This window comes from Ipomoea nil, unplaced genomic scaffold (genome assembly GCF_001879475.1).
Source record: "Ipomoea nil cultivar Tokyo-kokei standard unplaced genomic scaffold, Asagao_1.1 scaffold1149, whole genome shotgun sequence".
NCBI lineage: Eukaryota > Viridiplantae > Streptophyta > Magnoliopsida > Solanales > Convolvulaceae > Ipomoea > Ipomoea nil.
In genome coordinates, this window is record NW_017617577.1 from 1,911,039 (window position 1) to 1,935,041 (window position 24,003).

A 24,003-nucleotide genomic window follows, 5' to 3' on the forward strand; every position below is an offset into this window, starting at 1 on the left:
CAGCTGCTTCACTGTCGGAAAGGTCCAAATGCCTGGAAGAAACGGTGGTTGTTGTGTCCATTGTAGCCGCCGTGCCGCCGGAAAGCACGTCGAGAAGAGTTGTTCGTCGTTGCCTCCTGCTCTGTTCGCCGAGAAAAAACAGGGGTTACCGGAAGCTCATTGAGAGAGCAACTCGCCGGGGAGATCCAGCCGCCGCCACTGTTAGTTACCGTCGTCGCCAACCACTGCTGCAACGTTGAGAGGGAACCAGAGCATGAACCTGCCTTCGCTGGATCCATTGTAGCCGCCACGCCACCGGAAAGCATCATCATCAACTTCGCCAGATCTCCCGCTGCTGCTTCTTGCCGCCAATAGATCTGCTACAACAGAAGGTTGCCGAAGCTCATTGGAGGCCGAAACTGCCGAGGAGAATGAAGCTGCTACGCTGATATGCTCACGTCGGAATGGAGGACGCCTTCTTGCTGCCGGAAAAGTTGCTACGTTAGAGAAGGAAGCTCGCCACTGCTCCGCGCTGTCGCCGGTGAAGAGCTTCTTGCACCGGTCACCGCCACTGTCGCTGCTACTCTGCTGGCCGAGAGAGAGAGAGAGAGAGAACGGAAGAGAGACAGAGGCTCAAGGTGGTGGATTGTCGGTGGAAGAGGGAGAGAGAGACGGTGATTCATGGTTTAATACATACCGCTATACTGCTTTCCAACTAATAATCACGGCTAAATGTGAATTAAAGATGTGGTTCCATATGTGAGTTTGAGCATCAAGAATTTCACTATCTTTCTCTGCAATATGTGGAAGGGATGATGCCATTTTTAGCTTCACTGGGGATTTTTTTTTTTTTCTTTTTATCATTCTTAAGAGTCAAAAATACACAAATAGAGAAACTTAAATTTGTAGTTCACTGAACACCACAATAATCATCTAGCACTTAACTTCCTTGAGACCATGTCACCATGGGCAAAGTACAAGAATGTTGGGTCTGTGGCACCATCCTTGTAGTAAGCAAACGCAAGAGTGTTATCATCAGCCATGCTCTCTCCCACAAAAAATTGCAGGTCACTAGGCTTTGAGAGCAGGAACTTGGTTGCTCCCTCAATGTTTTTCTTAAACACCTCTTGTTTCTCGGCATCCAGCTTAGGGGTCAACAGTTTGATGTATTTCTTAATGTATGCTACAAATTGCTTCTTATCAAAGGCAGGTTGCTCCTAGAGTCTGAAAGTGTCAACAATGTCGACGACCACCTTACCAGCTTGGTCATCAACTCCCTCATCCTTATAAGCACCTTCTGCAGATGGGTTTGCCCCAATATCTCTTCAACTGCTCCTGGACCACCCACTTTCTCAACTTCCCACAGAACCCCGTCCTCAATTTCTTTGTTGCAAAATGAGTCAGAGAGAAGCTCATCACCAGTTAGTAAATCCTGATAGACCAACATGGTTGATAGCTTGAGCTCTCTCGAGATGCTCCGAACTGAGATTGAAGAAGATAACTAGGAAAAGACCCCTTTACCCTTTAACTTAACGTCCATATAAATCTTAGTTAACGGAAGGACCCATGGTGGAACACTTTTGATAGTCAAGGGTTTATTTTCTCCAAATTAAAAGACGAGGACCAAATTTGGAAGAGTTTATTTTGTCCAAATTAGAAAAATCATAATAGTCGGAGGACCCTTGCTGAAATTAACTCAAATATCATGGCTCAAGACAAAGTTGATTAGGGTTATAGTCAACTGCTATACTTATATAAAGCCTGTAAACACAATAACGTCTCCATTGAGGCTTGAACACACAACTTTCTAAATAGAAATCCAACCCGAGTACCATTAGACCACATAATTTTGGTATATAGCATTTAAGTTATGGTACTCATATTGTTGGAAATAATACTAATACACCGTCAGTATACCATAAAACACAAAACAATGAATCTTATTTTACAGGTCTACTTTTCAAGAGACAACACAAAAGAATGAATCTTATTTTACAGGTCTACCTTTCAAGAGGCAACACAAAACAATGAATCTTATTTTACAGGTTTACCTTTCAAGATGCAACAGTAGAGATCAACATTGCCATTAGACTACATTTATATCTAACAGGTCATACTCTAAGATGCTAAACCGTCTGAGTCTATTGTTAATTTCTTTTTTCATAAGGTTTTAATTAATGATATCTTTGACTTGTTGGTTTCCAAAAACAAAATGTAGTCAATCAAAATCGCTCTTTTATAAGGTGATTGGTGGATTTGGCGGTGTTTTCCGGTAGAAATATAATGGTGGCGATGGTAGCTAGTATAGAGAGTTTGGATGGTGGAGGGTGATATATCATGTATGGTAAGTGATGATGATTTCAGCAATATAATGATGAAGGGAATATTGATGTTAGCTGGTTTTGGAAGTTTGTTACAAAACTTCACTCCACAACAAAAGACATAGTATGACAACGGTAGGAAACTGAATATTATGAACATGATTACAATATACATGTAAGGGGTCGGGAAATATATATAAGAGGAATCACAAGGAAATTAGAATAGGGAGTACAGTTATACTATGACTCAAATACAAGAATCTTAATATTAGTTTTAATACTATCCCTCAAGCACATGGTATACTTGTAACTTGTAGCTAAAAGAAAATCTAGGACCGGTCAACGCTTTGGTAAATATGTCTGCAAGTTTGATCTTTTGTTGAGATGAAGTTAACTTGAATTTCTCCAGCAGCAACTTTATCTCGCACAAAGTGATAATCTATCTCTACATGTTTGGTGCGAGCATGAAATATGGGATTGACATACATATATGTAGCTCCGGGATTATCACACCATAATTTAGGGATTGAAATACCTGGCGTAGAAGGGACATGATCCAAATTACCTCAGGTAGAGCCGTCAAAACGGACTGGGTAAGCACGCCCCGGCCCGTGAAAAGGGAGGGGCGGGCTTTGATATTTTTGGCCCGTATTATGGCGGGCTTTTTAGCCCGCCCCTGCCTAACCCGTGGACTTGGTGGGCTGGCGGGGGCCCGCCAAATGTAAATTATAAAAATAAATAAATGCTACGCTAATAAATTTATAACATTAAATATGTCTTATTAACCTGATTATATTACTAGGATTAGTGTGTGTATGTGTGTGTGTGTGTGTATATATATATATATATATATATGAAAAAGTTCAAATGCGGTGGGGTCTTCCCGTGCGGCGGTGCGATGGAATTTCAGAATACACCAACAGTGTTAACAATATGCACCAACAGTGTAAGGAAAACACACCACAATGAAATGCAATAAACCATCAAAAAATACACAATAGACCCAAAAAATACACCATATAACCCACCACCCCTAATGGTGTATTTCCGGACACTGTATGGTGTTTTTACTCACACCTAATGGTGTGTGTTTGGCAGGGTCGTTCCAATCAAAATTGAGGTCCTGTGCAAAATTTTAATTTGGGCCTCATTTTTTCAAGTAAGTTCTATATATAAATGATAGTTGTTCAAAAAGTTGTGTTAAAAATTCAAAATATAAATATTGTATAAAATAATACATCTAAAATTTCATTTAAAAAGTGACATGCGTCGTGCGTACACTTAGACGCAAAATCATTTGGTTTATCACTGTGACCAACGTCATCTAAAGCACTATCAACATTCTTATAATTATTTTCATTGTCACAGTGATACCTATCATCGTTGTGTACATAATCATTTAAATTCTTTCCAATCTCACAATCATCTTTATATTCTATATATGAAGATTAGCATCTAACAATTTTTCTTTGGCATAATCTTTTTCCTCATTTTTTTTTTTTTTTTTTTTGTAATGAATTTTTCAAGAGCACCCTTTTGAGATTGAGTTAGTTGCTCCATTCTTCTTTTCTTTTTACGCTTCTCAAACCCAGATGAATATTTTCTAGAAGACATAAAATCCTAAGGAAAAAATAAAAATTTATTTTAAAACTCTATGAATATTAATCAAGAAACGAATTCTTGATTATATTATTCTGAAATCAGAATTATTAAGTCATGTAAATAAAAAAAAATAAACAAGAATTGTGAAACAATACGTAGTTTTAATTACGTGTCAAGAGAATTGAAGAACTTGTGAGTTTGTATGATAAAAAAGAATTGAAGAATCAATAGCACATGAGTTGAATCTGTCATCTTGGTGTGCTGCCTCAAACTTGTAAAGAATACAATTGAAAATTCCCAAAATTGAATTACCTAATCTAGTTCAAATACATAAACACTCAAATTAAATACTCAAATTCAATATTAGAATGTTTGAATTAGTTCAAATACCTAGACTTCTCAAACAACAGCTTCAAATATTAAATACTTAGGCACTTAGGAGTTAGGCAGTAGGCAATTTCTTCTAAGCTGTACTCTATGTCTTTGTAGTCTCTCGTGAGTCTCTTCTGTTATTGTCGTAGGAGTTAGGCAGTAAGCAAATACCTATATTAGGGAAATTTTAATAGGCTTGACAGCTTTGTTCGAACTTCGAAGTCTTTTTACGCTGAATCGATATGCCTTATATATATAATATATATATATTTTTAAAATTAAGGGGCCCCCAAAATGTGCAAAGGCCCTGGGCAGACTTGCCCAGGTCTGGCCCTGGTGTTTGGTGATGCGTACTTAAGTTGTCTCTGTTTCTTATGGTGTATTTTTTTAACGTTGATGGTATATATATCTTTAAATACGCATAAAGGCTCAGTGATATTTGCCCACATTTTCAGTCGATTTTTCTTGTACTCTGCGCTTTAATGGTTGGTGATACATGTAATTTCTCATCTGCCCTTCACATTCTACATGAAATTCCTCATCTTCCCTTTTGATGCATCAGTCGTTCAAAATCCGTCTTGTGAGGTACAAAGAGAGTGTTCCTTTTTACTGTAGCCACATGATGGCCTGCCAACCCATCCCTTTACCTACTGTACTTTTCTTTCTGACAATCCATGCTTGCATTTAATGTGAATGTACCAATTGAGTTTCTTTCACTGTCATTATTATTATTTTTTTTAATTTCCTTGGTCCTCTCTCTCTGCTCAAATTGAGAGCCTTCACCGCCATCATCAACTCCTCGACTTATTCTTCCAAATTAAAAATGCAAAATGTAGTCTTCAACCACTCCAACTGCATACTCGTAGCATCTCCTGCAATGCGTACATGGAGGAGAACAACTCCATTTCCGGCTTTGCTAACAAAGTTATCGGTTCACTCCCGGTGATCGGACTCCTTGCTAGAAACGCCAGCTGTAGACACGGGAAATTTGAACCCAACAAATGGGCTGCTAAAATGGTTTTGGTCCGGTGTTGAGATTGATTGTTGGTTCAATTTAATTAATTGGATCATAGAAATTAATTTAATTTAATTAGCCCAATTAGATTTGATTTGGGCTATTGAATTAATTAATTAGTTGGCCCAAGCCCATTTCATATTTGAATTTAAATTATAATTATAATTTAAATATAATATTAATTTTATTATATTTGAATTAGATAATTATAATTTAGTTTGAATTTGAATTAGATTATACGATAATGAACCTGGACTTGATTCTAGGCAAGGTTCATTTTCTAAAATAAATAAATAAATAATTAATTAATTAAAGGGGGAGTTTGTTGAGGAATGTTGGTTAGGCTTCTAGTATAAATAGAGCCTTCATTTCATTCCAAAACACACTTGAAAGCTGGAAGAACTTGAAGGCTTAAGGAGTTGAGAGCATTTGAAGAGCCTGAAGGCATTGAAGAACGCTTGAAGTTGAAGGCATTTTTGTTGATTTTGCAGGCAATTTGAATACATTGCAGGTACTTTGGAGCTTTGCAGAATTGATTGTCTCGAAGATATTGAGGTCTTTTGAAGGCGTTTGAGGATCTTAAAGCAGCTTGAATCCATTGCATGTGTTTTGAAACTTTGCAGGGTTGATTACTTCTAAATTCTTGACGCTCGTTGTTGGAAGTTACGCCACTTAAATCCCGGAAGCTACGCCACTTGAATCCCAGAGGCACGCGCCAATTGAATCCCAGAGGCTACGCTATTTGAATCCCGGATGCACTTCCATAGATAACGTCAGTGAAGAATCAGAGGACTAGACAGAGATTTTGTACCTGCATTGAATTATACGCACACTGTACACGGAATTTTGTGAATATATACAAAGTTTACTTTTTTGTGTTTACAGATTTTGGCACGCCCGGTGGGACAACTCTGCCTCTCATCTCTTCACTGTTGATTCGCGAGCGCTATAAGGAAGGAATCTAAATGGCATCAAGAAATCCCTCCTCCAAGATGACATATGCTCAAGCTACCCGCTCCAGGGCATCATCTGCGGCCGGTTTCGGTGATAGCCAAGGCCTGGGAGGAGCAATGACTCGAAGCCGAGTGAGGAACCTAGGGGTGTAGCTCCACGAGGCCCAGGACATTGCCCGCCACATCGTCCGAAGGATTGACAGAAACTCCACTATGTCACGGAGAGCTGCACATGACAAAGGATCATCCTTTACAAAGGAAACTGTTGTTGACCAGAATCCTACAAGTGAGGGAGCTCCAAGCAACAAGAGCCCTGCGAGCCCTATTCCATCGAATAAAACTCCAAGCAGTGGAAGTTCATCACGGTCGTCACTTCTGCGGAGAACCTCACCGGAATGGAATCACATATACACAATTATGCCTGCTATGACAACGAACGCGGCTTCGGTGGAGGAACAACTCGCAAACATCACTAAATCTCTCGAGGGGATAGCGGCACTCATGCATAACCAAGAAAGGCGGATCAATGAGCTCAGCGAAAAGGTTGAAAGCGGAAGAAACGGCGAAGCAAGTCGGGCTTCCGGGAAGCAGCCTCAAATCCAAGGAGATGAGATTGATGTCGAGTCCCCACGCCATCAAAGTAGGCCAGGAATGGAAGAGACAATCTCTCGTCCACCACCCGCCGAGAAGAGTATTCCAATTTCTGAGGGCATGATACCCGTCGAGCAGTTGAACGACTGCATCATGGGAGCAATTAAAGGGAAGCTCGAGGGAAGACAATCTTCATATACTCAGAGAATTGAAGAAATGAAGATGCCGCTGGACTATCAACCTCCCAAGTTCCAGCAGTTTGATGGAAAAGGCAACCCGAGGCAGCACATCGCCTACTTCGTTGAAACCTGTAATGATGCAGGAACATACGGAGATCTCCTCGTCAAGCAGTTCGTCCGCTCTCTGAAGGGCACTGCCTTTGATTGGTACACAGACCTGGAGCATGGTTTCATTGATAGCTGGAATGATATGGAGCGCGAGTTTTTGACCCGCTTCTACAGCACCAGGAGGACTGTCAGCTTCTTGGAACTCACCACTACCCACCAATGGAAGGGTGAGCGTGCGGGCACTTACATCGAGAGATGGAGGGAGTTGTGCCTTAACTGTAAAGAGAGGATATCACAAAGCTCCGCAATTGAAATGTGCATCCAAGGGATGCACTTCGAGCTCTCTTATATCTTGCAGGGAATCAAGCCTAGAACATTTGAAGAACTATCCAATCGTGCTCACGACATGGAGTTGAGTATTGAAGCCAACGGAGGGCTCGGCATGTCAAGTATCCCTAGCTCATCCAAGGCGCCTGTAAAATAAGAATTCAAGAAAGGGGGCAAACCCTTCCCGAAACCAGAAAAGAAAGAGGCCATGAACGTAAAAACAGCACCAATGCGGGTTTTCGCCAAAGTAACTGAAAATCCCAGGCTAAGGTCATTTTCCCGCCCATCTCGGGGTACTAGAATCATTGAAGAGATGCAGCAAAAACAGTATCCGTTCTTGGACTCTGATGTGTCACCCATGTTTGATGAATTGTTAAAGCTTAAGTTGATTGAATTACCGGAGATGAAGCGTCCCGAAGAAGCTTCTAAGGTGGACGACCCCAACTATTGCAAGTATCATCATCTCCTCGGACACCCGATTGAAAAATGCTTCGTCTTTAAAGATAAGGTGATGAGACTTGCTCATGATGGAAAGATTGAGCTGACTGATGCAACTGCCAGCACCAACCAAATTTCATGCGGAAGGTTCGCTCCGTTAGTTGAGGAGAGTGATGAAGAGGATGGGGGCAAGCAATACAAACGCCCGCTTCCATTTATTGTGAAACATGCTACGAGGCAACAGCCGGAGTTACCACAGGTCAACCCGGTATGCGAGAAGGATTGGGTAATTGTTACCCGCAAAAAACAAAGGAACAATGCTGGACATGTTAGATCTTTGAAGAGAATAACGAAGCGATGGGTAGAGAGAAAGCCAGCAAGGGACCTCGCCTATGACACAAAGATGAGAGGACGTCCCGGCACGTCTCGAACACCAGTTGCCTTGGCTCAATACATGCCAAAGGCGCTTCCTCCGCATGGGACAAATATTCCTGGAACTCGCCTGAATATTAAAGAGAGACATGTTGAAGAGGAGGAATGTTCATTCCCCGTGATTGAGGGAGGCGACGAGGTTCAAGTCCACAAAGTCGCGTCTTATACTGCCGAGATAACTTTTAAAGATGAGGATCTATTGCTTGGTGGTACACCACATAATCGTCCGTTGTTTGTTGAAGGTTATGCCCGCGAGCAAAAGATTAAAAGGATTTTGATTGATCAAGGGTCGGCTGTGAACATTCTGTCACTCCGGGCGATGAAGGAACTCGACATTTACACTGATGAGCTTTCTCAAAGCCGCTTAATGATTCAAGGATTTAATCAAGGCGGACAAAGAGCACTGGGTACCATCAGACTCGACCTCAGGATCGGAACACTAAACTCAAGTACACTATGTTATGTGATAGATGCAAAGACGTCTTACAACTTGCTGTTGGGCCGGCCTTGGATACATGAGAATGGAGTAGTTCCCTCATCCTGGCACCAATGCCTCATGTTTGAAAAAGGCGGGGTGATAGAAAAGGTAGTCGCTGATGAAACTCCCTTCATTGAAGCAGAATCATACTTTGCAGATGCAAAGTTTTACTTGAAGAAACAAGTTGTAGAGGAGGCTGAGCAAAGCAATGTTGACACACCTCTTGATCCGAGGTGGAAAGGCAAGCAAGTTGTAGACCAAGCTCATCGCGACAAGGAACTTGTTTTCCCACTCGCAAGGATAGAAACATTAAAAGCAGCAGCTCCAGTTAAATCGCTTGAAGATGAAGCTCAAGTTGGGGAAAGTCAAACAGTGCCCGCTAAGCGCACTAGCGGCTTCGACCCTAATGCATATAAACTTCTATTCAAAGCTGGATATGATCCCAAAGAGCCACAAAAGCTGGGGAAACTCATCCCAGAAGCTGGTGGTAAAGGCAAGTCCAATCAGCAGGAGTCGCATGAACGGAAAGGATTGGGTTATGTTCCCCCTAAGCCAGTGCGAATATTCATAAACAGAGCCACAAGTAATTGCATCACTTCTACAGATGAGGAGGAAGGTGACAAGAAACAATCTGTTTTTGATAGAATCGGAGATGTAGAAGTACGACAATCAGTCTTCCGTAGACTTGGGCAGAATCCCAAACCGGCTAAGAGAAAATCAGTACATGACAAAATTGGGCCTACTCAGAGTTCAAAGGAGCAGACCAACCCTCCTACTGAAATGGAACCCTCAAAAAGGCTCAGGAGTGCCGTTCCATCTCGCATGAGAAGAGAAGTTAATATCCATGTCTCGTGTGGTGAAGTTTTGAAGGTCCAACCAAGAACCATTGTACACACCCAAGTGCAAGAAAGAAGTCAAGAAAACATTGATTCAAGTTGCGAGGCAACACCAAGTCAAGATGAGATGGCATCGTCATTTCATATAACATTATATGATGAGATTCCAACCGAGGGTGAAGATGCAGAGGATGCGCCTCAAGAGCTAGAAGAAGGGGTACAAGCCGCAGTGGATGAACTAAAAGAGGTGGATCTAGGAACGCCTGAAAGTCCTTGACCTATCTTCATTAGTTCACTCCTTTCCAACGAAGATGAAGAAATATATGTCACACTTTTGAAAGAATATATTGATGTATTTGCATGGACATACAAGGAGATGCCAGGGTTGGACCCAAAGGTAGCCGTGCACCGCTTGGCAGTGAAAAAGGGGTGTCGCCCGATTATTAAGCAAGCTCAACGGCGCTTCCGCCCCGAGCTCATTCCCTCAATCGAAGCAGAAGTCAACAAGCTTATAGAGGCTGGTTTCATTCGCAAAGTTAAATACCTAACTTGGATATCCAGCATTGTGCCTGTGCGCAAGAAGAATGGCCAGATCCGCGTGTGCGTAGACTTCCGAGATCTTAACGTTGCATGCCCGAAAGATGACTTCCCGCTCCCTATCACAGAGTTAATGATAGATGCCGTAACTGGACACGAGGTCATGTCATTCATGGATGGCTCATCCGGTTACAATCAAATCCGCATGGCGCCAGAAGATGAGGAGTTTACAGCGTTTCGTATGCCAAAAGGTATCTACTGCTACAAAGTGATGCCCTTTGGTTTGAAAAATGCAGGTGCTACATACCAAAGGGCTATGCAGACTATATTTGATGACATGCTACATAAAATGGTGGAATGTTACGTAGATGACCTGGTTGTGAGGTCGAAACTCCGCAAAGATCACATGATGCATCTAAGACAAGTCTTTGACCGCTTGCGAAAATTTCAACTCAAAATGAACCCCCTGAAGTGTGCTTTTGGGGTTGTTGCTGGAAAATTCCTTGGGTTTACTGTTCGACATAGGGGCATTGAGATCGAACAAGCAAAGATCGACGCTATAATGAAGATGCCTGAGCCAAGGAACCTTCATGAGCTTAAAAACTTGCAAGGGAAGTTGGCTTATATAAGAAGATTCATATCAAACCTAGCAGGAAGATGTCAGCCCTTTAGCTGGTTAATGAAGAAGGGTGTCCCATTTGTATGGCATGAGGCCTGCAAGAATGCTTTCCAAAGCATCAAGTCCTATTTAATGAAGCCGCCTGTGTTGACTGCTCCAATTCCAGGACGCTCGTTGATCCTTTACATCTCCGCCCAAGAAAGCTCTGTGGGTGCTTTACTTGCACAAGAGAATGATAATGGGAAAGAAAATGCCCTTTATTATTTAAGTAGAAGGATGACGCCAAATGAGCTCAAATATCTTCCAATTGAGAAGTTGTGTCTGGCCCTTGTATTCGCCATCAGGAAGCTCAAGCACTATTTTGAAGCGCATACAATTCGACTGGTTTCCAGGGCAAACCCGGTGAAGTATGTCATGTCAAAGGTTATTCTTTCCGATCGACTTGCTAGGTGGTACTTATTGTTTCAATAGTTTGAGATCACTTATGTACCACAGAAGTCCATCAAGGGGCAAGCCTTAGCAGATTTCCTAGCTGATCATCCAATTCCGGCCGAATGGGAGCTGTCCAATGACCTACCTGATGAGGATGTGTTTGTAGTTGAAGTTTTACCTCCATGGAAGATGTACTTTGATGGAGCGGCACACAAAGAGGGGGCAGGCGCTGGAGTTGTCTTTGTTACGCCTGAAGGGGAAGTGCTTCCTTATTCATTTACCTTGACGGAACGCTGCTCGAACAATGTTGCCGAGTATCAAGCACTCATTTTGGGACTTGAAATTGCAGCTGATATGAAGCAACTAAGGGTTAACATATACGGAGACTCCAAACTAATTATCAACCAAGTACTTGGGGTTTACGAAGTAAAAAAGCCAGAGTTGATCCCATACAACAGTTATGCAAAGACGCTCCTGCATTGGCTAGGAGATGCTACGATGGAGCACATTCCAAGGAAACATAATAAGCAAGCCGATGCCTTAGCTGCTTTGGCTTCAACTATATCACATCCTATAGATGAGGCTCGGCTACGAGTATGCCAAAAATGGGTGGTCCCTCCAATCTTCGAGGACGATGGCTCTCTTGACAACATTGTTGAACTCCCGACTGCTTCTGTCTATGAGGTAGATAAAGAGGATTGGAGGCAATCATTGATTGACTACCTTGTTGATGGGAAGTTACCTTAAGACCCTCGTAGGAGGGTAGATGTAAGACGTCGAGCTCCTCGTTTCATATATTTCAAAGATGCGCTATATCGGCGCTCGTTTGATGGCGTGTTTCTTCGATGTTTAGGCGAAGAGGAAGCTTTACAAGCGATGGAGGAGGCTCACTCTAGAGTGTGCGGTGCTCATCAGTCTGGTCCTAAGTTACATTTTCACATCAAAAGGATGGGTTACTACTGGCCTACGATGGTGAAGGATTGCATAGACTATGCACGAAGATGTTAAACATGTCAATTTCATGCAAACTTTATCCATCAACCTCCTGAACCGCTGCATCCGACGGTAGCATCGTGGCCATTTGATTCATGGGGGCTCGATGTGGTTGGTCCTATTACACCCAAGTCATCAGCAGGGCATTCGTATATATTAGCAGCCACCGATTATTTCTCAAAGTGGGCTGAAGCAGTGGCTTTAAAGGAAGTGAAGAAGGAAAATGGTGCAGACTTCATCCGAGTTCACATTATCTATCGTTTTGGCATCCCTCGGTATATCCTAACCGACAACGGGAAACCATTCGATAATAAATTAATGGATAAAATCTGCAAACTTTTTGAGTTCGAGCAAAGAAATTCATCAGCCTATTATGCAGTTGCAAATGGACTTCCCGAGGCTTTTAACAAAACTCTATGCAATCTACTAAAGAAGGTGGTGTCGAAGTCAAAACGTGATTGGCAAGAGAGGATGGAAGAAGCACTGTGGGCATACAGAACTACATACCGTACACCAACGCAAAGCACTCCATACTCACTGGTTTATGGGGTTGAAGCAGTCTTGCCTCTTGAACGCCAAATACCTTCTCTAAGGTTAGCTATCCAGGAAGGCCTTACAGACGAGGATAATGTAAAGTTGCGGTTGGCAGAGTTAGAAGCTCTCGATGAGAAGAGATTGCAGGCCTAACAAAGTTTAGAATGCTATCAAGCTCGAATTTCTAGAGCTTTCAACAAGAGGGTAAGGATTCGCTCATTTTAGGTTGGTGACAAGGTGTTGGTGATTCGTAGACCTATCATTATTACAAGGAAAACTGGGCACAAGTTTACTCCAAAATGGGATGGACCTTACGTGGTACAAGAAGCATACTCAGGAGGTTCTTACAAGCTAATTGATGAAGATGGTGTGCGAGTTGGCCCTATTAACGGGAAATTCTTAAAGATCTATCATCCCTAAGCACACGGACTACATAATGAATGATATCCACAAAAAATGCAGCACGTGGTTAAACTGCTAATGCATCTCGCTTGTCTATGAGTGGGCCCAAGTCATAGACGCTCCTGACCCGCACGAGCTTAAACTGCGTACGGTAAACTCCTGGCCCGCATGTGTTTAAACTGCGAACGGCCCTACCTATTCAAATGGTCTTTTGAACTACGTTTGACTTGATCTTCTTTGCAGGAGTACGTAGGCAGCTTAGAAACACTTCCTCTTCTAAGTTCAGTCATAACTAAAATAAACCCCTTTGTGTCCCCTTTATGTCGCGTTTGTTCGAATAATGTAGATGTATTGGAGATGGGTCATCTCTGTTCATGTTGTAATATGGGTGAATTCTTTTGTCAGATTTCTATTAGAGTGACTCGTTTGGGTTTAGACTTAGTTGCTTATGTTCATGCTCAAGTTCAATTACTTTCCTCCGAGTATACTTTTTTTTTTTTTTACACTTGTAATCAAGAAAATTGTTTGCAAGTATTGTTGAAAAGAGAAGAGAATTCAAGTCGTATTCAAGTCTTGTTTCCAAGTATAAAACTCATGCGTTATACAAAAAAAAAAAAAAAAAAAAAAATCTAAGCAAAAAAAATATAAATAAATCTAAAGTATTCTAAAGCTCATGAGATCTTCTTTATACGCTTCCAGCTCTCTTTTGATTGAAGTAAGCTTTTCTTCATCTTCATCTGTCAACGTGGGGCAGTCTCGAATACGTTTAACTTCATCCTCAGCGGTGGTCACGGCCTTTTGCGATGCGTTATGTTGTTCTTGAGCCTTTGTCACACGGTCTTGGAGTTCCGGGTTCTTGGCTTCAATCTCCTTCAACTCTTCCTGTGCATCCTTTATCGTTTTCTCCAGGAGGGCTTTTCGATCGGCGGCGTCTTCAAGGGTTTTCTGTTCGTCAAGAAGAAGCGTTTCGGTTTGAAAACACTTCCGTTGAGCTTCTATAAGGACACCTTGCGTTAGAACTAGCTTCGCGACTTGTGTTTCAACGGGCAGTGCATTCGAGAGCTGCGACCGCGCCCGATCGTAATCTTTGGCTTTGTTAAAGAACTCGGCCACTCGTCGCTTCAATATTGATAGGTCCACCCCGTCCCGTCCCATTTCTTGGAGTTATCTTTCAACGCTTCCTTGGAAAGAAGAAATTCTTTCAGTTGGAATCTCATTAAGCTTCCTGCAGATACTACTCCAAACTCCCGCAATGAAAGCCATGTATTGTGATATAAACGACTCCTCGCCGGGGAAGATAGAGGCTTGGGACGGCTCTGGCTGCGTCTCCTGAGGAGTTGTGTTTAAGGGCAACGTCGACTGGTGGGATTCTACCTCGAGGTCAAGGGTATTAGAGCGTCCGCCACTTTGTCCCATTGAAGACTGGTGATTTGATAACTGGACATCGTTGCTAACATGTGGCTCGGCAGGATCCTGTAAGAAGTAGTGCATGTACGTTAACAAAGGCCAAAGTCCAACGATATACGAAACGGAAGAATTTGGGGAAGTATCTTAACTTGGTTCAATGGTCTCCCTCTAGGCCGTTTCCAACAGCGATCTTGGTCGTCATCACTACCAGCATCCTCATCCGAGCTTCACTGCCTCGCTTGCTCCTCCCTGCTCCTTCGAACGACATGTCCTGAGGCTCTATCCCGAGATGACATGTCCTCTTGTGCAGGTGTTTTTTTGTTCCTTGAGGTGGTCAATTGGTCTCTTTGTTCTTGAGTTCCTTCCTCGCCAACAGGTACGTTTGGGTTTCCATTAACGGCTATGTCTGTGAAATGATTCTCAAGAAGGTTTGCACTTACATCGATCAACCAGGCCTTGTACTCGTTCGAAAAATGCTTCTTTGGAGCAGTCGGGCTCATGGGAAATGTCGCCCTGGATTGGGAGTTGATATTATCATATTGGCGATGAAGCCGGAATCCTTCGGTGAGTGAAGCATAACGGACATCCTTCGCTAACAGGCCGGGGGCATATGCTTGATAGAATCCAAATTGACGACTGAAGCGATGCGACATGTAAGGCTCAGCTTTGCATTGAGACCCTTGGCGCAAAACGAGGAAGCTGGGGCGCAAACATATGAAGTACTCAAAGTCTTCCCTACTCCCTCTACGGTCGTCGTAAAAGATAAAATATCTATTATCCTTGCGGGAGTTGCAGAGCCAAGAAACGTCCCCTTTGAATATCTTCTTACGGGCATCCATCTCGGTGTAATACCTTGCACCACCTTCTCCAGAATTAGTGACCATCTTTGGGTTTGCTAACGTGAGGCTGGGGGTCTTAAAGTGGGGTTGGTAGTAAGTTGCTAGCCAGCTGTACACGTAATGGATTGGAAAAGGATCTCCTATTTGACCAGGAGAATGGGATTCCGAGATTGAGTTTAAACCAGAATAAATACTAGCAAGTACTGGAGCCGCAAGACATATCTTATCTCCTCTAGCCATCGTGCATGATATCTTGAAAGTCTCTGGGCGAATGGTTCTTGTTGGTGTACCTGGTAGGACAAACACGCAAAGCCAACAAGATAAAAACGCGGCCAAGTAAGCTTCCTTTTCGAAACGCCGGGAGATGCCTAGTTCGAGAAAGGGCATCCTGCTCACATCTAACCACCTGATGGATTTGTTAAGTTCTCCACTTGGGTTGTGGGTATTCTTTGGTCGGGATTTCCTGTCCTTTTGAGATGCAGGTGGAGGAGCTGGATGTGTTCGTGGTTTTCTGCACCAGAAGTCAATCCATCGCGATGCTTGAACAAAGGGGGTGCCACCCTCTTGCTGGTTTAAGAGATAAAAGGCCTCGAATAAGCTTGCACAACACTTTTTTGGGTCCCTTTTTAGGTCCAGGGCACTCGGGATGTGTTCGTCATAGATGCCGTCGGACAGTGATAGTCCCCCAAGAACGTGCAAATCCCGAGGCGATATGCTCACCTCACTAGACGAGGTGATCAGGGTGTTGGTTCGCGGACACCATGCTTCGCAGAAGGCTTTGACAATGTTGATGTTACGGTCATATGTAAATAATGACGCGTACACAGCATCATATATCTTCCCCTCCTTTAAGGTGTCGTGGGAGAAGTGAAGCGTTTCTTCAACCCACTCCAAATATCCTTTTAGAAAAGTGAATTCGCCCTCGAAGTCTATGTCTTAGCCCCACGAGACCTCAGCATTAAGTATACGATGCCCCAGTGTAGGAAGGGCGTATTTGGAAGGTTGGTGCTGCATTCCGGGTAGCAAGGTCCACACCTTGGATGGCGGGCATTCGTACTTGGGGGTCCAGTTGCTCTCGTGATACGACACCGTGAGCTTTGGCGGGTCACGTAGTACTATGGGTGGGTTAACCGTCAATGTGACTTGATGATCGCTATTTCTGCTCGATATCACCATGACATCTTGCCCGTTACGTCGTTGATCTTGAAAGTACACCATTTTGAACGTGTCAAGTCGAAAATTCGCTGCAAAAAAAATAATAATAACAATAACGATGATATATTATGCACAAATATATAGCATATACATAACACAAAATTAAATTGACGAATTATATATATTAGTACATTATATATGTATACACAATATTATTATTAATATTATTATTATTATTATTATTATTACTATTATTATTATGTAACATTAGAGTTTGTGGGCTTTTCTAATATAACATTATTATATTATGTTATATTAGTTGTTATCAAAACATTGCAAGACAAAAGAAAGTAAAAAGTTACGAAACTAAAAAGGAAACGAAGCAAAGTAAAAAAAAGAGTAAAAAAAAACGAAGCAAAGTAAAAAAAAAAAAAAAAAAAAAAAAAAAAAAAGAGAGAGAGAGTAAAAAAAAGAGAAAAACAAAACAAAGAGAAAGAAAGAGAAAGGAAGAAAAAAAGAAAAAGGGAAAAAACGAAACAGAAACAAAGAAACAAAAAACGACAAAAACAACAAAAGGGTTAGTCGACATTGAAAAGGAAAAAAAAGAAGGAAAAGGTGACAGCAGGCAGTTGGTGGGTGCGGTGCAGCTGTGTTGTCTCCATCGTAATTAAAGCTTCTCCCGCACATTCCAATCCTTGGCATTATTCATGTTCCTCTCCCCCCTATTCATAACAGAGCAGCCACTTTCACCTCTTTCTCTCTCGAAGCAGGCGGCCAAAAACGGTGGTGTCCACTTCCGGCGACTTCGACGAAGAACGAATTCCGGCGACCTTCAACTACTCCGGCGACTTCTGCGGAAAAAACAAAAAAAAAAAAAACAAAAGAGCTTCCGGCGAGGGGGCTGGGTAGTGTCAACCTCCGAGCAGCAGAGAAGCATAGACGGGCAGAGGGAAACTCCTGGACTTCGACGATAGCCTCCGGCAGCGCTGTTCTCCGGCGAGAGGCTGAGCAACGTCGTCCTGGGGCGGTAGTCTTCCAAAACCGTGGCAACCTCCAGCGAGTATCTCCTGCACCAACAACAATAAAGAAACAGAGCTTTGCAACCGGCGGCTTTTGCGATGGACTTCCGGCGACTACGAACTCCATAGCAGTAATCTGCCAGACGGCTTCCAGCGAGGAACTCCGGCGCACAGCGTTCCGACGACCTCTGGACTCCGGCAGTGTTTGTGGTTGCACGGCAACAAAAAAAAAATAACAAAAAACTCTGGCTGATCGGCGTCGACAGTCTCCGGTGGAGAGCTCCATCAGCATCGTAGTTCGAGCACTGCAAATAGAAACTCACACTCTAGCGGAAACACGTGGTTCCTTTCACGTTGCTCGTTGAGGGAGTTCTTCTTTAAGATAATTATTTGGAGAGGGCGGCAGTAAAAACAGAACAAACAACAAAAAACCAGGTTCCTTTCTGGCCATTTTGTGGCGGCTTCATTATGTGTTGCATGTTCTCCCTACACCTGTAGATAAAAATGCATATAGAAAAGGATGGGGAACAAAGGTAAGAGCAGAGGTTTACCTTGCTGGACGAAAGCTAATCTGAATTGCTCTTCTCTGTTCCTTCGACTGGTGTAAATGAGGGTGTGATGGAGACGGTATTTATAGCGTGCCGTAGGGAAGTGATAGAGTTGGATTACACTCCTAATCTTATCGCCGCTGAAATTTCGCATGGGATGGGTATGAGTATGAGTCGGTCGCATCCTTGCAGGGAGAGTAGTTTGATTGGTACTAGGCTTTGAATTGGCTTAAGTTTAGTTGGAGTTGGCCTGGTCTGACTTCAATGGGCAACAATCATTCTTCATCTTAAAACAGAGATTTTAACAATCAAACGTGGCAGAGATGCTTTTTTTTAGAATTTAAAATAGAGATTTTAACAATCTGGCTTCACTGGTCTGAGTAAAATATCCAGTGTTGCAGAGGTGTTAAATGGGTAAAGTGAGCACAATATTCAACATGACAAAACAAAAAAAAAAACAAAAACAAAACAAAAACAAAAAAAAAAAAAACAAAAAACAAAAAGCAAAAACAAAGGAAAAAAAAACTTCATATGTTTGGACCCATGTAATGCACTATTTTGGCTCATAGAATATTCAAGTTTATAATTAAGCTCATTGTGACAATTTAATCTTTTGATTTGTGTTCCTGAGATATCCGGACATACATTTGGGTCCATGGAGCTTAGATGCATCACGACGAGTTTAAACGACTGTTTATTAAATGTTCGAGACTTTCTCGTTCCAAGCATTATAAGCAGTATGTTCCGGCAAGTCTCGAGGGGGCAATTTGTAGACACGGGAAATTTGAACCCAACAAATGGGCTGCTAAAATGGTTTTGGGCCGGTGTTGAGATTGATTGTTGGTTCAATTTAATTAATTGGATCATAGAAATTAATTTAATTTAATTAGCCCAATTAGATTTGATTTGGGCTATTGAATTAATTAATTAGTTGGCCCAAGCCCATTTGATATTTGAATTTAAATTATAATTATAATTTAAATATAATATTAATTTTATTATATTTGAATTAATAATTATAATTTAGTTTGAATTTGAATTAGATTATACGATAATGAACCTGGACTTGATTCTGGGCAAGGTTCATTTTCTAAAATAATTAATAAATTAATTAATTAACTAAAGGGGGAGTTTGTTGAGGAATGTTGGTTAGGCTTCTAGTATAAATAGAGCCTTCATTTCATTCCAAAACACACTTGAAAGCTGGAAGAACTTGAAGGCTTAAGGAGTTGAGAGCATTTGAAGAGCCTGAAGGCATTAAAGAACGCTTGAAGTTGAAGGCATTTTTGTTGATTTTGCAGGCAATTTTTTTTTTTTTTTTTTTTTTTTTTTTTTTAAAGAAGTTTATTAAAAAAGGAAGGCCAAGGCCAGTACAAGGTCCGGATGGACTTAGGCCCCACATGGCCTAAATCCTACTAATAAGCTAAGTAAGGAAAAGTAAGATAAGACAAGATAACATAAAGTGGCCCCCGGGGCTCTAACATGCATGCCCCAAGCCCTATGCTAGCTATCACTACCTAATCGAAAGGATAGCAATAGCACACACGACAAAGATGTACGACTAACAATGGCACGCAGGCTTAAGTCCAGTAATGGCACGCAGTCCTGAGACGGTAGATCCCGAGCCAATAAATCATCAACACGGCACAAGGCAGCCAATAGCAGAACTCCCGATCAGCACCAGCACGAACCAGAACCAACCCTAACGGGATTAGCTACTATGGGCCAGCAGCAAGCCTGGACTACCGCCAGCTACTATTTTGCAGGCAATTTGAAATCCATTACAGGTACTTTGGAGCTTTGCAGAATTGATTGTCTCGAAGATATTGAGGTCTTTTGAAGGCGTTTGAGGATCTTAAAGCAGCTTGAATCCATTGCATGTGTTTTGAAACTTTGCAGGGTTGATTACTTCTAAATTCTTGATGCTCGTTGTTGGAAGTTACGCCACTTAAATCCCGGAAGCTACGCCACTTGAATCCCGGAGGCACGCGCCAATTGAATCCCGGAGGCTACGCTATTTGAATCCCGGAGGCACTTCCATAGATAACGTCAGTGAAGAATCAGAGGACTAGACAGAGATTTTGTACCTGCATTGAATTATACACACACTGTACACGGAATTTTGTGAATATATACAAAGTTTACTTTTTTGTGTTTACACCAGCAACGAGGGAGGCGTCTCTGTCTCATCTGTGTAAGCTTTTCTGCGCAGGAAAGCAGATGACATACTTTTGTGGAGGTGGAATATCAAGAAGAGGAGTCTGGAGTCATATATTTGCATATATGCCATATTTGAATGCGGTGTTTCTCTCTCCGATAATCAAAAAGTACATTGGTAATGCAGGTCCATGTCTCTATCTCTCTTTTTTTTTCCCCCTTTATTCTTGGTCATTAACGCCGCTTCTGCAACTTTCCCCCATTATTTTTGATTCCCTTCTTTCTTCAATATGGAAACCATTAGTCTCCTATGCTTCATCACATTTTCTTCTTAACACCTTGAACTTCCAACATAAAGGCAAAATTCCCCCTAGCCCTCTGGCTCAAAGAGGAGTATTTTCCAACCTTAATCTTGGCGTAGTCTTGCAAAAGAAGCGCTGCTTCATCTTCCTCTCTTGGCTCTGAACTCTACTAAATCAACAAGATGTCATAGAAATTTGCAGTGCTTTGCGTCTTCTATTGGCATCCTCGACAAGTCATAGTAGGATTTTGATGGCCGGAATGATCTGAGGATCTTGAGAGATTGTAGAGGATTTTGAGGAGATGAGGGGAGTTAGGTATGCTTTGTCTTCCGTTCTGCTTTCTTCTTCTGCAATTCCTATCCCCCAACCTCTGTCACTCTGGGCAGGGACTGTGCTGCTGCCTTCTCCGACTCGAAGAAGGCAAAGTCCGTCTTCATTCTTCCGTTCGGCTTTCTCCTCCTCTGTTTTTTTTATTCTTTATTTTTAATATTAAGATTGCAGTTTTCCCCAGTAGATAAGCAGCAGGGGGCTAACATACAAAAATATTTTCGGAAAGTTTTCCGCCGGTAGATACGCAGTAAGGGCTAACATACAAAAATATTTTTGGAGAGTTTTCTGCCGGTAGATACGCAGTAAGGGCTAACATACAAAAATATTTTTGGAGAGTTTTCTGCCGGTAGATACGCAGTAAGGGCTAACATACAAAAATATTTTGGGAGAGCTTTCCGCCGGTAGATACGCAGTAAGGGTAACAAACAAAAATATTTTCTGGAAGTTTTCCGCCAGTATGGTATATAGGACTATGTAGCAATCTCAACTGTAGAATTTACCAACATCATATTTGGGAACTGGAGTCTTTGCACTTCCATTAATGCGCCAAACTTGAAAAGACCTCTTTTATCTTTGCATAACAAGTGCATAAAAAACAGCCAAATAATTCCACCTCCTTCAAGCAAATGGGGAACTTTGTCGTTTACAGTAATTGTCTTGCTTGCACCCTTGATTCCAACACCTTGTTGCTTCAGTAAAGCTACAAGGATGAAGAAATGACAACCTCAAAGTTAGTTCCGTGGGAAAGAGAATTCTGTATTTTATCAATCACTTTAATCTACCTGTAACTTTTCATCTTCCCTCCTCAGGAGCAGGTGTTGACGATGCTGATAGCCAAGAATCAAACATAGCCTTGAAGGAGTTTGTTGTTGGAATTTTTAGCTAAAAATGGCATTTTGAGAGATTATTTTGTGGTTCTTCATAGTGAGGCGAAGAATTTGATATAATGTAAGCTCAAAATGGGTAATAGGGGAATGAGAAATTGATTTTCAAAGTTAACCTATTTGAGAGAAGTCAATACTTAAGCTAGGTGCTAATTAAAATTAGCACGATTCGTAACATGTATGAATGTTGGGCTTAAGTGAATTAAGCTTTATATGAAAGCTTATTTCTTGAAGTTGGGACCAATGATGGTGGACGAAAGTGCATGCAAATTGAAAGCTTAATTTTAAGCTTTAGTTTCATGCTGAAAGTTGGAGTTGTGAGCTATCTTTCGTGCTCTCCTTTTGTGAGTTACTTTCTTGCTAAGCACGAGTCAATGCTATATGCATTGATTTGTGTTGCACTGTTTCGGTGCTTGTGGACCACTCAGATGTGGTTTCCGGTCCCAATTCGTTAAACCTTCGGATTAGTACGGACTTCTCGGTCACTCAGATATTTTGAAACGGGTCTTTATGGTCGGTACGAATTAATCGGATATTAAGTTCGTGACTGTTGATATTATTTCGATAATAAGTATGACTGTTTCAAACGTTATAATCCTTTTATTATATTGGATTATTTATGTTGGTGTTAAGTGCCATTTTAATGAGCTATTAACTCTTCCTTCCCCTATATAAACACCTTGTGTTGGTAGATTGTTTCGTCCAATTTTGAACTCACAAAATCAATTTTTATCTCTTCCTCTCCCAAAATTGTTTTCTTACAAACAGATTCTACCAACAATTCCGAAAACATCGGAGTGCTCAACTTGTGTTCTAGTTCGCCGGGCTTTGGGTTGGAGTGCTCGAACGTCGAAGTCGTAGTTCGTTGTATCCTGGGAGACTGACGCCACAACGCTCCGAGCACCCTTGGGAGGCGGCGAATCAGTTTTAAGGAGAGTGTGTGTACACACAACTCGGGCTTCCTCTGCTTCTTCTTTCTCGTTGGGTTAAAACCTCAGGTTAGAAACCCGTCTCTTGTTTTATGTTTTTGTTCTTGGTTTCGTACCAAGCTATGCTTCTTCTTCTTTCTCGTTGGGTTAAAACCTCATGTTAGAAACCCGTCTCTTGTTTTATGTTTTTGTTCTTGGTTTCACACTAAGTGGTGGGATTAATCTTGTAAAGGTTAAATCCTTGTACTAGTTTCGTACTAGTTGTGGTGGGATTAATCTCAGAAAGATTAAATCTCTTGTACTAGTTTCGTACTTATTGTGGTGGGATTATTTTGATAAAATAAATCCCTAGTTGGTTAATATATAAACGCTTTATATATATGTGATTTTGGTTTTGTACCAAAAATTGGTTGGAAGTAATTTTTCTAAAAATTAAATTTCATTTTTTCGGGACAAATATATATTTATATATATTTATATTTTGTGTATCGATTTATTCACCAATATCCAACAATCTTAAAACCGATTCGTTTTTTTGGTGATTAAATCGATGAATTCCACGAGTGTTGGAACCGTGAATGTTGCTCGTGGTGCACATTCAAATGGTCGGATCGGCAATGTTGTTGCACATTCCGAAACCCGGGTGAACTTTGGTTCGGAGACCTGTAACACCCTAAATTTTATAACAAAATTTTCTTTAATTTTAATACTTTTTCTCAATTAAAAGTTTAATAATACTCTAGCGGAAGCATTAACTAACCAAAATAAAGGGTGTTACCGCCACACTTAGGCAACCAACAACCTAAGTGCTAAGGCTAAAATTACAACATCGAATAATATCTCAAGTGCCACTTAATACATAAAATTTCAAATTACTATACAACAATATTTTTCTCAAGAATATCAAATCTTCCATGCTGTCTATTCTTAATAGACTAAACTCGTTCTCAACTGGAATCCTTATTCATGTTCACCTGTAAAAATTATTTGTCACAAAAAGATAGAGAATAGACAAAAATTAGCATAAGCTAAGTAAGTTCCATTTCACCCCGTAAAATAATAGGCTCGGATTTTATATAATTTTCAAATTAAAATACTTATATATTCTTATACTTTCGCAAACCCCACCCCACACACACACACACACACACACACACATATATATATATATATATATATATATATATATATATATATACATATATATATATATATATATATATATATATACATATATATATATATATATATATATATATATACATATATATATACATATATATAT

General features: G+C 41.3%; 1 pseudogene; it reads right to left on the reverse strand.

Annotated features, from left to right (window-relative positions):
* Positions 1–912: 912 nt before the first annotated feature.
* On the reverse strand, positions 913–22,927 carry LOC109183602 (annotated as a pseudogene).
* Between the last annotated feature and the right edge of the window lie 1,076 nt (positions 22,928–24,003).